Consider the following 16503-nt stretch of genomic DNA (forward strand, 5'->3'; position numbering starts at 1 on the left):
CATGTACTATATTTCCTAAATAAAATGAAATAATGATTACTTACTCAGTTATTTTAAACCATGCTCTGACACACAAAAGAACACAAAAAGACAGAAACTGGCAGAAAGATTCATCTGGACACTGTCATCTCCTCATCATCTTTTTAGTTTTACTTGTCAAGAACCCATATCCTGCTGGTGACAAAAACATTGAATTTAGCTAATTGTATTAGGAAGGTTTGGTGTCAAATATTAATAGCTAATTTTTATTGAGTGTTTATGTACCAGACATCATTCTGGTGCATATTGTTTCATTTAATCATCAGACTCCCTTTATGAGGTAGGTACCATTAGTATTTCCCCTTTACAGATGATGAATATGAGGTACAGAGATGTTAACTAATGTTCCCAAGATCTCACAGCCAATAGAATAGCAACCTCCAGAGCCCATACTTGTAACTACTCTATCATAACACCCCTCTAGAAGAAAAGCTGACTTCCAAGTGTCATTTTGGTGTTCAGCTTCATTTTGTGTGTGTGTAGCGCTAATATGATTTTAGTTGTTCTTCCTGATCTGAGTTTCAGAACTTTGGAAAACCACTGTTACCAGTAACCATTTTTATGAAATACATGTCAGTCACTCTGCTGCTGTAAGCTGGATGTACTTGGAGTGTTGCAACGTTACCTTCATAATCCACTGAGAATGCCATCATTATACATGCAAAAAAATAGCTACTGTGTCTGAAATTTACTCTCCCCACTTTCTGCAGACTCTGGAGTATGCTTACTCTTCATCCAAGAAAAAGCAGAGTTGGCACTACTGTCAGAAAAGTACTTAACACCACCATTTAGGTTGCAGGGTGTGCTTCTCTTCTTAATATCTTTAGAGAATAATCTTTAAAGTGCTTGGATCTACTCTTTGAAGGTTTGTAATAGAAAAATGTGTTGAAGTTTGAGAACTCCTCTCTGAGGACTAATTATATCATAAATTTTGAGGCTGTCTGGTCAAACACATCCCACCCAATGGTGGCTGAAATACTTTCTTTTTGTTTTTTGAGACAGAGTCTCATTCTGTCTCTCAGGCTGCAGTGCAGTGGTCCAATCTCCACCTCCTGGGCTCAAGCGATTCTCGTGCCTCAGTCTCCCAAGTAGCTGGGATTACAGGCATGAGACACCACTCCTGGCTAATTTTTGTATTTTTAGTAGAGACGGGGTTTCGCCATGTTGCCCAGGCTTGTCTCAAACTCCTGACCTCAAGCCATTGGCCTGCTTTGGCCTCCCAAAGTGCTTTTCTTAATACTTATAATTTTTATTCAAACTAAAGTTCTTATAGCCTTATTTAGAGAGAGCTTATTTTATCACATGTAGCTTTTTTGCACATACAAAATAGAAAATAAAAGTGAAGTTAATTGGTTAAGGTAGTCCTAAAACCTGTGTTAGACTTGGTATTCCGGACATGGCTTCAATTCACAGTCATTGGTGTGTGTTTTTTCCAATGCTGTCTTCTATGCCATCAAGAGCACTGGTGATGTGCACATTTTAATTTATTCAAAATCTTTCAAACTATGTATCATAAACTTAACACTCTAGCTGCTGACTAGATGGTAGCATTCTGTGTGTTTTGTCACCTTTCAGGGGATCTAAACAAAAGTGGTTGTGCTGAGATTCAGTAACACTAGAGGGCAGCCTCCAAGTAAAGTTAGAAACAAGCGATAGCACAACTATGCAATAATGTGGCACGTAATAGATAAATAATCTATAATTCGGTTTCTCGGCATTATGATACCAACTCAAATATGGTGTCCCAACATTTTTTAAAAATCAAATCGTTCCTTAATGTTTACTTCTAATATGCCTTTAAAATAAGACATCCAAACAGTTTCATAAAGGTTCTCTAGAACCTATCTATTCAGTTTGTTAAAGCCCCCTGAAAATAGTTGATTTTCCAATCCTGTTTTGTTTTCCTTTTGTTACTCAGCTTCTTTTTAAAATACAGAATGAGAATAAAACATTCATGTTACAAGTTTTATTTAGAAACCCCACAAAGAAAAATGTAACATGAAAGATAAATATAGAATACCCATCTTTTTTAATTTTTACTTTTACTTTAAGTCCTGGGATACATGTGCTGAATGTGCAGGTTTGTTACATAGGTATATATGTGCCACGGTGGTTTGCTGCACCTATCAATCCATCATCTAGGTTTTAAGCCCCGCATGCTTTAGAGAATACCCATCATTTAAGGATTCTTTTAAATAGTATAATTATTATTTTAAACTAGTAGAGTCATCGAAAGATTCTTCTGGACAACTGTATCAACATTTATCTAAAGGTTGAAACCATACAATGAAATTTGTGATTCCCCAATCATCTGTGCAATGAAGATTTACTTATTCCTAAGTAAAATATCACTAAACACACTTTCCTGTTCACTATATAAGCGGTGTTCAATTTTAGCACAATGCAGCAAAAAAGAAAAAAGGCCTAGCTGTCTGATTAACATTGTCTTATTAAATAAACAACACAATTTAAGCGTTATTTGTTTTGTGAATTACATCGTCTGCAACACCTCAGTTGCACGTGGCAATTTAAGAGACAAACACTCATATAAATATGCCCAACATTGAGCCGGGGGGAGAGGGAGAACACATGTATATCTAATTTCAGAATTTAAAAACTTTCATAAAGTAAAATTGTTTGGAATGAAATAAACAGGAACTAGGTGGCTCCATATATGCCCCGATTTTTACATGAACAGATCATTTAGCGCTTGGTCCTCCTGCCCATTTTTAACAGTGGTTTTTATAGATGCAATGAATGTGCTTCCGTCTTCCTCCTATTAGCCACCTCATATTATGGTATGAACCTCCCTAAAGTTGAAGAGTGGTCCCAACTGCAAGACCAAATGCTACAGTTTAAACACACTCAAAAATTTCAGCAGTCTTTGTGAAGAGCTGAGGGTGAGCACAATAGGACTAGTGAAAGATTCTCCCCCAGCCTGGAAGCTTGGGGGGATGAATAACTCCTCCCTCCTCAGGCCCAGTCCCCAAGGCCTGGTGCGTCGCCCAGATAGCAGAACCAGGAAGACAGCTGGCCGGAAGACAGGTACCCCCTGGAGATTGAGAGAGGCCGTCAGGGTACCACGTAGCAGTTACAGTCAGACTGGGACACTTCCTGTTTAGAGAAGACTATAAAACCCCTGCCCCGTCCTCACTTGGGGCTGACGCCATTTTAGGCCTCAGCCCGCCTGCACCCAGGCGCTCATTAAAACAGCGCCGCCTTGTGTTGTTTGTTGGTGCGCTCTCGGGGTTCGGACCAGTACAAGAGCCTTGCAACTAGGTGTTGGACTTTGGTGTTTTGCTTATTATGTGTCACTTAAATACGGTTTATGACAGCAGTTAATTAAATATTTTGTCTGTAAACCTGGGTTCCTGTCCTGGCCAATGCCACAACCATCCACTCAGCTCCCCAGAGGTGATACCTTGGAACCATTTTTTACTCCTTCCCCTCCCTTACCCCACACATCCAACTGGCCCCAAATCCTGTTGGCTGTACCATGCCAACATACCCAGAATCTGTTTCCTTTTTCAACTCACAGTCCTAGCAGATTTATACTTCTAAAACACGGATCTGGTGACATCATCCTCTTGCTGAAAAGCTTCAGCCACCTGCAGCACCCTGGGCAGAGCCCTCCACAAGCTGCCTCAATGCCTCCTCTGTCTTCAGGGCTTCCCCACATCACCTTGTCCCTGTGCGTCAGTCACCAGGAGGCCCCTTGCTGTTCGGGGGCCAAGTCCTACATTCCCCACCTCTGGGCTTTACTCCTGCCTTTCCCTTCACCCCACTGCTCCTCCTCCCCCTTGCCTCCCAAATACGGAGACCTCACTCCGCAATTGAAATGCTTCCTCCTTCAATGGAGCCCAGCCTGACCTCCCAGCTGGACAGAGCCACTTTTGGCCTTCTTAGCATCTTCTGCATTCTGCATTTGGGACAGAGAATAGTCAGGCCTTAGACTAGAAAGACTTTTCACATCTCTACCTACTTCACTGAAATGTGGGCCGACAGTAGGTACACAGCCAGTAAATTCTGAACTAGTTCATCGCTGCATCTCTGCAGTGTGTAGAACTTTTCCTTGCCAAGAGTAGGTGCTAAATAAATTACCTATTGAATTAAATTGAGCTGCTGCTTTCACTAGATCTAGTAGCCTGAACCAGAGTACAATGACTTTTGTCAGAGGGAAGATCCACTTAGGTTGTGCCATGCAGTCTATTTCATTCCTTGCTAAAAACGTGTTTCTGTTTTATACGTATGAGTTGCAAGCCTCAGGAGGATATTCCTGACAGAGTATCTAATTCAACCTTCTGTCCCTCCAGTTCTACCCTGCGCCAGGGTCAAAACTGCCACCCTTATGTAACTATTTATTTTTATCCCGACCATAAAATAGGACTAGAATCCCAAATAAAATCACCTACCATTTGCCATTTGATATTTCTTAGGGTGATTTTGGCTCAAGACTCTCTAAGAACCTCCAGAGACAGTGAGTGTCCCCTCCTAGCAATGGTATTTCACTGAGAAGTAGGAATTTAGGTCCCGGTTGCACTAAAGCCTCAGATGAAATCCTCAAAAAGCTACTTCTAAACTTGTTCTATGTCAGGACTCACTTCTGTGTAATAGGAAAAATGTGAGAACTATGATTGGACAATGTTAATTTTTTTTAATTTTAAATATTGAGTACACAACACAGCTATATGGAGGAGCACAAAACTCAGATTCATATGGTTGGGGACCTTGTCCACGCCCTTCCCTTACCAGAGGTGTGCTCTTAGGCAAATTACTTGACCTCTTTGAACCTGTTATCTCATCTTTAAATTGGGCATAATAATACCTATCCTGCCTAACCTAGAGGGTTGTGATAAGATGAAATAAGGCAATGTTTATAAACACATTTTGAAAAATACAAGCACTATATAAGTAGTCTTTATTATTAATAATAACACCATTAAATACGGTCAGTAAGCTGACTTCTAATTCTAATGTAGAACTCAGCAAGACTCATTTGGGGAAACGTTATCTCCTTACTGGGCAAAACAGCCCTATCTAAACACCTCAAAGCTGGGAGCCAATCTATTCTCTCCCCAACAAGGTGCCACCCAGGAAGGTGTGTTGAGCACTTTAAACATGGCCAAGGAAAAACAATAAAAGATGCAAATACATTATGATTACTTTCCACAGAACAAGCAAGTTAAGACTAGGTATGGTTGATGACATGCATTGTCCTATTCGTACATTTAAAACTCTTTCATGTTCTACGCAGAATTTGCATTTCAATAACAATGTGATAATGTCAAGTTATTCACAACATTTCAAAGGCTTGTCTTATACACCTGGCATGTTGGAAGATCTGCTAGAGAACTGGATGTAGCTGTTTTCTAGCAGCAAAGGCAATTACATTGTCCTTTTAATTCTTGGGAACGGATGTGTTTGGGCAATATTAACAGGTTTTGTGTTTTTGACACAACAAAATATGAAAACGAAAGCACCACCCTCGGAGATATCCCTGGAGAATTAATTAACCAGCATATTCAACATGTTGAACTTCCCCTCATCACAACTGAGAGGAAACACCTTGTAGATAAAAGTTGACTTTTTAATAGAAACCTTTCCCTGTACTCTGAACATCCCTTTATAATTTAAAAAAAAAGTATCCAAAAGATGTGTTACCTTTTCTCTTGGCTACATATGAAACTACTCTGCTCTTTCTAACTGTTGACATCTCCTCCTTGGACAAAGGTGGGATCATGCAACAGGGAGGACTTTTTTTCTATTAAAAATAAAGCCATACTGCTATGCAGTCAGACACATACTCTAAAAATTATTTTAGACAACCACTACCCTGGAACACAGTACAGCAAATATTACGAATCAATTTAATTTCAGTAATTTCTCATTAAGGTGCCTACAGATCAGTAAGTCTAATTGTAAAAGCTAAGCATTTATAATTCATAAGCATAATTACACTAAACTAGATGGGTTATATGCTATTAGGGTTTTGTATAAGCTACAAAATAATTGTTCACAGAGAAATATAATTCATAAATTGGCATTAATATATCATATCTAACCTTTATTAGACCCTCTAGTTAAAAGTTGAATGTAAATAGCACATTAACATCCTAATTCAGGTTTTTGATATTTGTTCTAAAACTCATGACACAGGAAAAAGTACTTTTAATCAAAAATAAGGCCCACTTTTTCCGGTGTGGAGTCTGGAGACAACGTGCAGAAATGGCACCTCGAAAGGGGAAGGAAAAGGAAGAACAGGTCATCAGCCTCTGACCTCAGGTGGCTGACGGAGAAAACATATTTGGTGTCTGCCATATCGTTGCATCCTTCAATGACACTTTTGTCCATGTCACTGATCTTTCTGGCAAAGAAACCCTCTGCCGTGTGACTGGTGGGATGAAGGTGAAGGCAGACCGAGACGAATCTTTGCCATATGCTGCTACGTTGGCTGCCCAGGATATGACTCAGAGGTGCAAGGAACTGGGTATTACTGCCTTACACATCAAACACCGGGCCACAGGAGGAAATAGGACAAAGACCCCTGGACCTGGGGCCCAGTCGGCCCTCAGAGCCCTTGCCCCCTCGGGTATGAAGATGGGGCGGATTGAGGACGTCCCCCCCATCCTCTCTGACAGCACCCACAGGAAGGGGGGTTGCCGTGGTCACCATCTGTGAACAAGACAAGACTCCTCAAAATATTTTGTTAATAAATTCCCTTCATGAAAAACAAAGGCCCCATTCTCTACAGTGTCTACAATATTCCCTAGTTGCTATGTTTAGTACTTTATAAAGGGTACACTTGGGCAAAGGAAATGCTGCTAGGTCCAGCACTTCTGCAGTATGCTTTTATTTGAAAGAACTGGGGCACCACTCAAAATCCCATTCAATCTTTGGAAGGAATGGCCTCAAATCCAGCCAGAAGCCAGTAAATATCAGCAATTTTGATAGGTAAATTCCTTTAAAATTAGGAATGGTTCCTCTGAAGATTCAAATACTCCACACCACTTACAAATTTCAGTTGTTCCCCAAGTGATATTTCATTCTCTGTATGACCATTCTGAAATGATGCAGAATCACATTTTTCATTGTAATGAGAATCTAGTGTGGTTTGCATGGCAAGACAAAGGAAGCAAGTTCATGTCACTACTGGCTGAAAATACTCTACCTAAATACAGCCTCCAAGGCACACAAAAGAAAATCTGTAATCAGAAATCATTAATTAAGGTTAATTAAAGTCCACATTGTATTTGACTGACATCTACACAAAAAGTACTTTTTACTTTTCTTAAGCTACGTGTGCAATGTTGTGTCTAACCCGACACCCAAGAGTAATCACAATCTTGTTATCATTTGAGAGAATGAACTCAATTCAACAAAATTCTTTTTAATGAAAAAAGCTTTGATCTTACTCCCACTGTTCTCCTCCATTCCATGTCTTTTGTTGTTGTTTAAACATCTAGCCCATGCGAATACTGTAAAATGAACAGAACCTATTTTCTTACCCTGCCAAATAATCAGGGGTCCATAATACTGAATTTACAAATGCACATTTTCTTTGCTTCTCAGAGATATCTGAGGGGAGGTGGAGAAGGGCTGGGAGATAATTGAAGCCTCTGGGTGAGCCAGACCACATGATCAAAAACTGCTGTGACACTTAAAGTGTTTCTCCACCAGAAATTCCGGTGCCTAGAAGCCTGGTGAAACCAGTAGCAATTAAGGCCATGTTATCCTTTTAATTTACTTCACATTATTGGCCTCTAAAATCAATCCTTTAATGTGGTTGGGTAAGGGATGGGTCAACAAAATAGGCACGTGCATTAAAAATGCTTGTTGATCTTACACAAAAATGTTGGCAGGCTGGATCTGGAGAAATTTAAAACGCTGCTTTGAAGCTCACTCTGAAATAAAAACTAGTCATTTTCTAGTAAAAAGGAAAAAAATGACTAATTTTCTAGATTAGTCCCATTTGTAAGGAATTCAAAGTTTCTTCTTCTAAATCAGCCTAGATTTTCACTTATGCTTTGCATGTCTTGAATTCAACACTGTTTGCTTCCAGTGTGAGATTATTTTATGTTTTAATCTACAAAGGAATCAAATTGCTTGGCTTAGACTGGTAGGAGTCCTTGAAAGTCCACTTGAGAAATGGAAACTGAAACATGAAGTGTACCACTATCCGTTGCACAAGGCCAAATTTGCCAACCAGAAGCAAGCTGTGTTCTGCATCACATGTGAAGCACATAAATCGCCAGAATGTGTGTATGTGTATCACCCTCTTACAGCAATTTACTCCCCAAATCCTTTCTTGACCAAGTCACACAATATATACACCACTGGAGAACATTTTCTAATCAACTCTAAAGTCACAAACCTAAAAAAAAATAGCAAAATATTGAAATTATTAAATAATTGAAAAATGTTCATATACTATTCACGAGTTGACAAAGCAGTAGACCTACAGTCCAAAATGTATGAGCCTTTTGTTGCAAAATACAGTAAAATGGTCTCTAGCTCCTTAGCAATGAGTGTCAAGTGTAAAAAAGGAAAGGTTAAACCTGAAGTAAAGCTCTACATGTTTCCATTGCCAAAATAACACATGGCACACAGCAATCATGATGTCATTTTATTTATTTAGTAATCTGCAAAGCCAAAGCCAAATTATGGAGCAGAAATTTTAAGCAAAGTCATGAATGGCCTCATTTACCTCCACATTTGTGAATAGTCTTAATGAAGAGTTTGCGTCCCTTTGCTTTCTTGTTGAAATATGAAAGTGACATCAGCCTCTGTTCTGTATTTTTATTTATTTATTTATTTTGCCAGCAAGACTGAGCAAGAGGCAAATCCTGGAGTAAATACCAGCTGGATGTGCACATAACAAGGTCCAGGGAGACACTCTCAGAAGTTGCCTCTTTTAATCCAACACTGAATTATACGAGAAGCGGTTTTCAGTCTTTCAGAGCACAACTGTCAAAATAACTGCAAGGCTTGCAAGCCCTAGTATATCTCAAACCTTTCCCAAGACACCCCAACACTATGTGAGGCACTGAAACTATGGCAACCGAATAAGAAAGCAGCCTCCATGATTAATAGATGAAGATCCCAGCGACAGTGTCTAGCTAGGGCCATCATTCATGATACAAGAAGAATTAGCACAGAATCCATCTCGAAAACCATTAACAAGTATTCTTATAAAAATCAACTCCACTGCCATTCTGCCAATATACTTGAGTTTAGAATGCTACAAACAATTTGGTTTCTATTTATCGCTCACTATGCGGGAATGAGAATGTTCTTAGAAACTCAGATGCTCATGTTTTTAAAATAGTGAAAGGCTTAATAGAATGGTTTTCCACCTGGGTATTTTAGGCCTAAGAACAAATACATTGAAAAACCAAAATATGTGAATGAAGTCAAGTGGCTCTCTGGGTAGAAAGGAGGAGGGACAGTTGTTGAATTGTTTTGAGTGTTTTTTTGTGGAATGCAATTTTTTGTAAAGCATTCCATTTTCAGGAAAGGAACGTTTCCATTCACCAGCTCAATCAGTATTCTCTCAGTTTCCTCATTCAAGGACAGTAGGAGTCTGGGGGAGGGGCGGGGAAGTGCTGAAGTCGCTGCAATATTAATGAAAAGATTGAATACTTTTCTTTAAAAACGAATCAGGAATAGGAACAGGGAAAGAAGAATGGATCCATCACAGAGAGCTTGTCTGTAAAACTCTCATAGAACATTAAAACATAATTAATACAGTCTTTATTTCTTCGTAGTCTCTAACAATGTTTATTTTCCAATGGCATGTTTTCATTGTATTTAATGCCAGATCCTGTTCTGTTCTATAAATGCTTCAAATCAAATCATGGCCAAAGGCTGGTCTTTGAAGCGTAGAGGGGCAGAAGGGCTAAGAAAGGGGTAAACAGCACCAACTTTAGAGCTGCTTCTGCTAAATTTTTTTAATTGGCATGGGTTCTTTGAATTTAATGTTCTACAGATGACAATTATAGGTTAGTTGGAAATTCCTAGAAAGCACCTAGGAATATTAAAAGAAAGCTTCAAGTCTGAAAGGCTGCATGAGGAAGTATCTATTACTAACAATACTTTCTAAGCAAAAGTCACCATACTGGCTGCTAAGAAGGATCTGAAACTTCGGTCCTTGCAGCATGTTAATTACTGATTTATCTCACACTCTTTCCATTCTGTTTCCTCTTACAGAGTTTGAGAACATTTTATTTCCTAGTTGAAAATAACTAACTAAGCCATGGAGGCATTCCTGGAAAACATAATGGTAGCAGGGAATTGTGGTGATAACATCAATTTATTTCCCCTTCTGCTGTGCCTTTTAGAAGTCAGATTTTTCTCACTGATAAGAACTTGTATGACTATCATTTGAATCAAATTTCAGGTTTTGTAGTAGTGTGTCTGTCAGCAGAATAACTGCTATCTCTACTGGGGTCAGCCAATTATTTCCTACCTTTGGTGTGGAAGGCAGTAGTTTGCTTTTGCTGGGAGATTCACACTCTCCCAAATTGATTTCAAGCTTGGCCAGGGAAGAGTGACCTGGCAGATGCACGCCCAACCTGAAGACCCTCTTGTAGAAGTCCTAGCCACAACCTCCTCAAGGGTTCCAATCAGCAGCCGAATTCTCTCCTAAGACAGGTGTGGTCCTTGGGAATTCAACTCATCCCTAAAATTGTCATTATGAGTTGCTTTCAGATTCTAAATGTAGGTGCAGAGTGTACATTTTATTATTAAAATGTTAATAAGTGACAGCTATCATTTTTCAAAAACTATCCCTTGGGCTCCTATTTGATATAAGGCTCTGCTTGTTATTATTATTATTTTTTATATATAGTGGTTTTTTCCTTCCATGTTTTGGGTGTGATATTTCAAATTCCAAAGTTTCCCTGTTTCCTGTTTCCCTGCAAGTGATATATTCACATGCTTCTCAACTTAAAACCCATGACATTATGGCCTGTTTATGGTATGAATGTTTGTTTCTAGTCCAAAGGTTGTTTTCTTTTGCATCATCTCTTTATATTACAGATTCGTAGCCATTTCCTTTTGTACTATTTCCCCTGCCCCCCAGAATAAAAGTACTATCTGCTTTTTCAAAATCCATTCCTAGGACATTTTTCATAACTACTGTTACTCAAGTAAAAATAATACCTTATGTTGAATGACTGCTTGTTGTGTGCCCGGCATTGTGACATGCATTTTACAGATGTTATTGTGCTATGCATTTTACAGATGTTAGCACATTTATTCTTCTCAAAACCATAACATTATCATCATACTAGCACTTTGCAAATGAAAACTGAAGGAGAAAGGAAACTGGCTTAAAGTCACACTGTTGGTAAATGGCAAAACAAATCCACGTGCATTGTCTGTCAAAAAAGCATGACCTCCGCAATGCCTCTAGAGTTGTCCACTACATTCCCTCCAACAGTCCCTTCACATTTATTAACCTCACGCCACAAGATCTAACGAATTTGGCCTTGTTATGACAAAGATGGAAACTTCTACTAGTCCTGGTTCACCCTGACATATCTGTGCTACATTAATCGTTACACTGATTTGAACTATTTCAGAATTTAACTGAGCAAAAACAATTATCTTACTTTTAAACTAATTCCTGGCAGAGTGGTACTCCTATGACCTTGCCTGATTTAATGATCATGTTGAAAGCAATGTTTCCTTGACATGGTAGGTGTTCTAATTAATAAAGTTGCTATCCATGCTCTAGGTGAACTGTACAATTTCAATGAATTTGAACATATTATTTAGTTGCATAATGTGATTTACACTAAAACTACATGAACAGTGTATATTCTTCCAAAAATAATTTAGAAGATGAAGTAGGATCTCTGTTATATCCAGGGTCCAGAGTGGGAAAGAGGGGGTTAACATCAAACTTCCCAAATTTCCAGAATGCGTGTAATATTTCACTAAATACATTCACATTCATGATTTCATATTATTTTCCCAGTAATCCTATAAGTTAGGAAGAATAGGTTTACTATTTATAATTTTCAATTAAAATAATGCAGCCACAGAGAAGTTAAGTGACTTGTCCAAGGTAGTGAGAGTCTGGAACTCAGGTCTTCTTGTCTCCAAGTGCAGGATCCTCAACAGCAGATATACTGTACGGGTACAGGGCAGAAACATGGGTTAATAAAGTATGCTGTATTCTCCTGATAGAAAGTTGAATTTTAAAACTACTATTAGCAAACTCCAAAAAAACATGAACGTTCTATGGCCAGTGGTTAGAATGCAGAACAAATGAGGCCAGGGTCAAAAGCTCAATCCCCGCAAATGCTGGCTGTCTTCTTAGCTCTGTTTCTTGGCAAGTTGATTTTACCTAACTCAGACTCCCTCCAGCTACAACCAGGTGTCTCACAGATGTGTGCTCTTGGACACAGGAGGGGACTGGGTGAGAGTGTGGGAATGAACAGGCTCCAATCCATCACTACCACTGGAAAAACAACACAGTGAATGTTCCACTAATGATGCATGAGCCATACCACCTATGTGCTTGGAAGATTGTACACACACACACACACACACACACACACACACACATTCATGCATGAAGTACACACACACACATGCATGCATGAAGTGTCTCATTTGATAAAAACATGACATAGAAAAACAAAGGCAGACAAAATAGATAAAATAAAGACTAGTTGTTTGCAAAAATGATTCACTGTTTATTCATTCAGCAAACACTTGTTATGGATGGCCCATGATGTGCCAGGCACAGCTTTAGGTGCCAGAGTGAATAAAGCCTAAAAATGTCTATCCTTATGGCATTATGTTCTAGTGGAAGACAGAAAATCAACAAGGACAACATACAGTTTGTCAGACTGTGAAAAAATGCTAAGAAAAAAATAAGGACTGCCAAGAGGTGGGGAGTGCTGTGGGAAAGAGTAAAGTAAATAAGGGGATCAAAAGGCTTCACTGAGAAAGTGACATTTGAACAGAGACCTGAAGAATATGAGAAGCAAATCATGTAGCTATCTGGGGAAAGAACCATCCCAAGGCATGAAAGAGTAAGTCCTTGCAAAGGACCCCAAGTATATGCCATGCTTGACAGATTCAAGCAAGCCCGAGGGGTGGAGGTCAGAGAGGTAGGAACCTGAGTGCAGATCATGTGGGGCTGCAAAGGCCATAGGAAGGACTTTGGCTTTTATTGGAATAAGATGGGAAAACATCTGAGCAAAGTAGTGATCTGATCTGGTTTAGTTTAAAAAAAAATCACTGCTGTGTTTTGGCTGCTGTGTTGAGAAATGGGCAGAGGCAGGAATGCTAGTGGGGAAGCTGGCATGAAAACCTAGCAGGAGAGGACCATGGCTTGGCCAATTTGAGGGCCACAGAGGAGGAACACCTGAAGGAAGCCTGCAGGTATTCCGAAGGTGGAGCCAACAGCATTGCAGCCACAATGGATGTAGGTGTGACAGAGAAGCTTCAAGGAGAACTAAATTTGGGGGCCGGCAACTCAAAGAATGGAGTTGCCATTTACTATGATGGAGAAGACTATGAGAAAGGCAGATATGGGGGAGAAAGATACAGAATTAGGTTTTTTAAACCTAAGTTTGAGATGTCTATTCAGGAGGAGCTACCTACCCACTAAGCACTGGTTATTTGTGAGGTCCAGGAGAGAGGTCTAAGCTGAAGAGGTTATTTGGGAATCATCTGTGTATTATGGTTTTATATGATACCCTCTATTGGTGTAAATGGAATTATTGTAATAAAGTTTTGCAAGAGCTCATCTGTTTCACAAAGCAAGATACCCTTGTGTATAGACTATATGCAGTAGTCCCATGGTGAGAAGTTGTCCTGAACTCCTCCCCTTGAGGTTTGTGTGGTATGACATCTCATTTGCCCATTTCGAAGGGATTAAATGCCTCCCTCCTTCTCTATCTTACCATATCCCCAAGAGGCAACCATGTGGTCGCCAGCAGAGAATAGCTCAGTTGCTCTTGCAGCACATTTTAAAGCAGATGAGAAAAGCCTTCACGCTGAAATAGAAATATCTCAGAGAAAACTTGGCTCCAAGGGACCCCAAGAGAGTGGGGGGGTCCTGATATGGGAGGGCCCAGCAGAATGCCTCAAGGCATCACCTTCCTCAACATGCACAAATGTGGCTGCCATAACACAAAGCTTCTATATAAATATGTCAAGGAGCACTCCTCTACTCTAGGAGGACAGAAAATTGTCTAAACCTAAAGAAGGGTGTGGAGAGGGGCAGTGCAGAGATAGGCTTTCCTAGGCATTGCCTTACACAAATGGCAGATGCTTAATTAAAGCATTTGCAATTAGCTTAGCTTGTTCTGTGATTCCTTCCTGCAAACAAATAAGATGGAGAGACTATATTAGCTCTTGGCAATCTAGTTCTAAAAAAACTTTCATCCCATCATCACTCTTTTGTCCTGTTCTGAAAAGCGCTGAACCACAATGTACACAGAATAAACTATCTGACTTAACTCCTGGTTCAAAATAGTATTTTTCCTTCCATTTCATATAGGAGTGCAACTACCCATTTACTTTTAAAGCATAACTACTTATTTTGAATTTAATACAAGTTCTTAATTTGGATGCCTCATTTTTATTTGGTGAAGATAACAGTCTTCCTAATTCTCGCTACACTTCTGATTCAACACATTAGACTTCACTAGTGCAATGCTACCCGCCTACTCAAAATACAACTGCTATATGTGTCTAATGTTGGAAAAAGCATTTACTAGATTTTGGAAGAACTTGAGGGGTGTGTGTTTGTGTGTAAATAAAAAGGTGCACTTATTGCCGCCTTATCATAACCACTCACTTGAAGGCATATATATTTTTTTCACTGTAGGGAAAATAAAGAAGTCCACTTTAAGTGGACAAACATGAACCATGTGTGACTATTTATTTCATTCATTCGACATTCACTTGAGTGTTCTATACTGGTTCTTATAAAATTTTTACCTATTTAAGCTTAGTTGTTATGTCCAATAAGTATATTCAGCTGATGGCTCCTCAGAAATGATTTTCGGTATCTGCTTAACATTTACATATGTGGATTATATGCGTTATTGAGAATGTAGCACATCTCTAAAAGGTGATAGCTGCAAAACCTAACATATGGGGAAGGTTGTCACCCACAAACACTGTAAATCAGAAACATAAAGTAGAATGCTTCTTTACATCAAGTTGAAAAATGACTCATAACACAAAAGTAAGATTTTAAATTTGATGTTCGTTCTTTTCTGCTTTAAACTGGTTTGCAAAGTGCCTCATTCAAGAACGTCCCAAAACCAAAATAATAACAGGGAGTAAGGGTTACTCAAGATTCAAATAGAAGTTAGCATACAAACAAGCATGGGTAAACCAAATTCAAATAGCTAGTGCAATTATTTTTTAATAGATAGTTTAGGTTAATAGGTGGAGACATAGTTCTGCCACTGTATTTAAGGTTAGGTTAATAATTAACTTTGGTGCCTGGAGTAGTTTAATCAAAGCTTACTGTAAATCATAAAACTGCTCCATGCAGACTAAACACAGCATTAAAAAGTCATACAAAATTCTTGCAATCTTGACCGCTGGTAGCCATTTGGGTATGGTGTAAAAAAGTGTAGAGTATTTTTAGTCAGAATTAAACATAGGCATCTTTACTTTGGGGAGAAAACATAATTAAATAATTAATTAAACCACCAGTCTTCCCCGCCATCACTGTAGCATACCACAGACTTGATGCCCAAGATGTGTCCACCAGGGGAAGGACGACGAACAATTTCAGGACTAAAGAAAGACAAGGCAAAGGCACTCGACCTTCCCATCCTGGCAAGACTTAAAAACCAGCGCTGGGGGGCATTAAATAGCTTTTCTGAGACCTGCTGGCACAACACTGCAAGTGGGTTAAACGGCTTTTCAGATCTGAGGTAAAGAAAGTTGTGCGTACAAGGGCGAGTGTGTGCGTGTGTGTGTGTCCATGCACGCCTGTGTTTTAAACCTTTCACAGATCGCATTCAGTAGCGTAAAAAAGCTGAGCGTAAAAAAAGGAGCGATCCCACTGTGGCTGTGCCTGGCCACCGCAGTTCCAAAGCAGCCACCTTTCTCCCAAAGACCGACGCGGAAAAGCCTGCAGGGCTCCCCAGTGCGATACAGGCCGGAGACTCCCTGGAACTGCTTGCCCCGGCTGTGAAGACAGCGCCTCCAGTCTCCCATTCCTCTCCCGCTCCACGCACACCTGGCTCTGCTTCCTCCCTCCCTGGATAGCCACGCTGGGAAATCGTGCGCAGGGAGCAGATGGCTCGGGATTCTGCACCTGGAGCTGCCTACTTGCAAGCCACTGAGCCCCGGCCTGTGTCCACACGCACCTTCGCCACAGCCTCTGTCCACAGTGGCCGCACCTGCCTCCGGGGTCCTGCTTCCCCATTCATCCCTTCCCCGACTTGTCGAGCAAGTACCGCGGGCCAGGAGGTTCCA

At 39.9% G+C, this 16503-nt stretch overlaps 1 protein-coding gene and 1 pseudogene across 4 annotated transcripts in view; one reads left to right on the forward strand and one right to left on the reverse strand.

The window, feature by feature from the left end:
- SEMA6A (semaphorin 6A) overlaps positions 1–16503 on the reverse strand; it is a 131301-nt gene that overhangs the window by 112703 nt on the left and 2095 nt on the right. The window lies entirely within an intron of this gene.
- LOC104006523 (small ribosomal subunit protein uS11-like) lies at positions 6209–6732 on the forward strand (annotated as a pseudogene).

This window comes from Pan troglodytes, chromosome 4 (genome assembly GCF_028858775.2).
Source record: "Pan troglodytes isolate AG18354 chromosome 4, NHGRI_mPanTro3-v2.0_pri, whole genome shotgun sequence".
Classification (NCBI taxonomy): Eukaryota; Metazoa; Chordata; class Mammalia; order Primates; family Hominidae; genus Pan; species Pan troglodytes.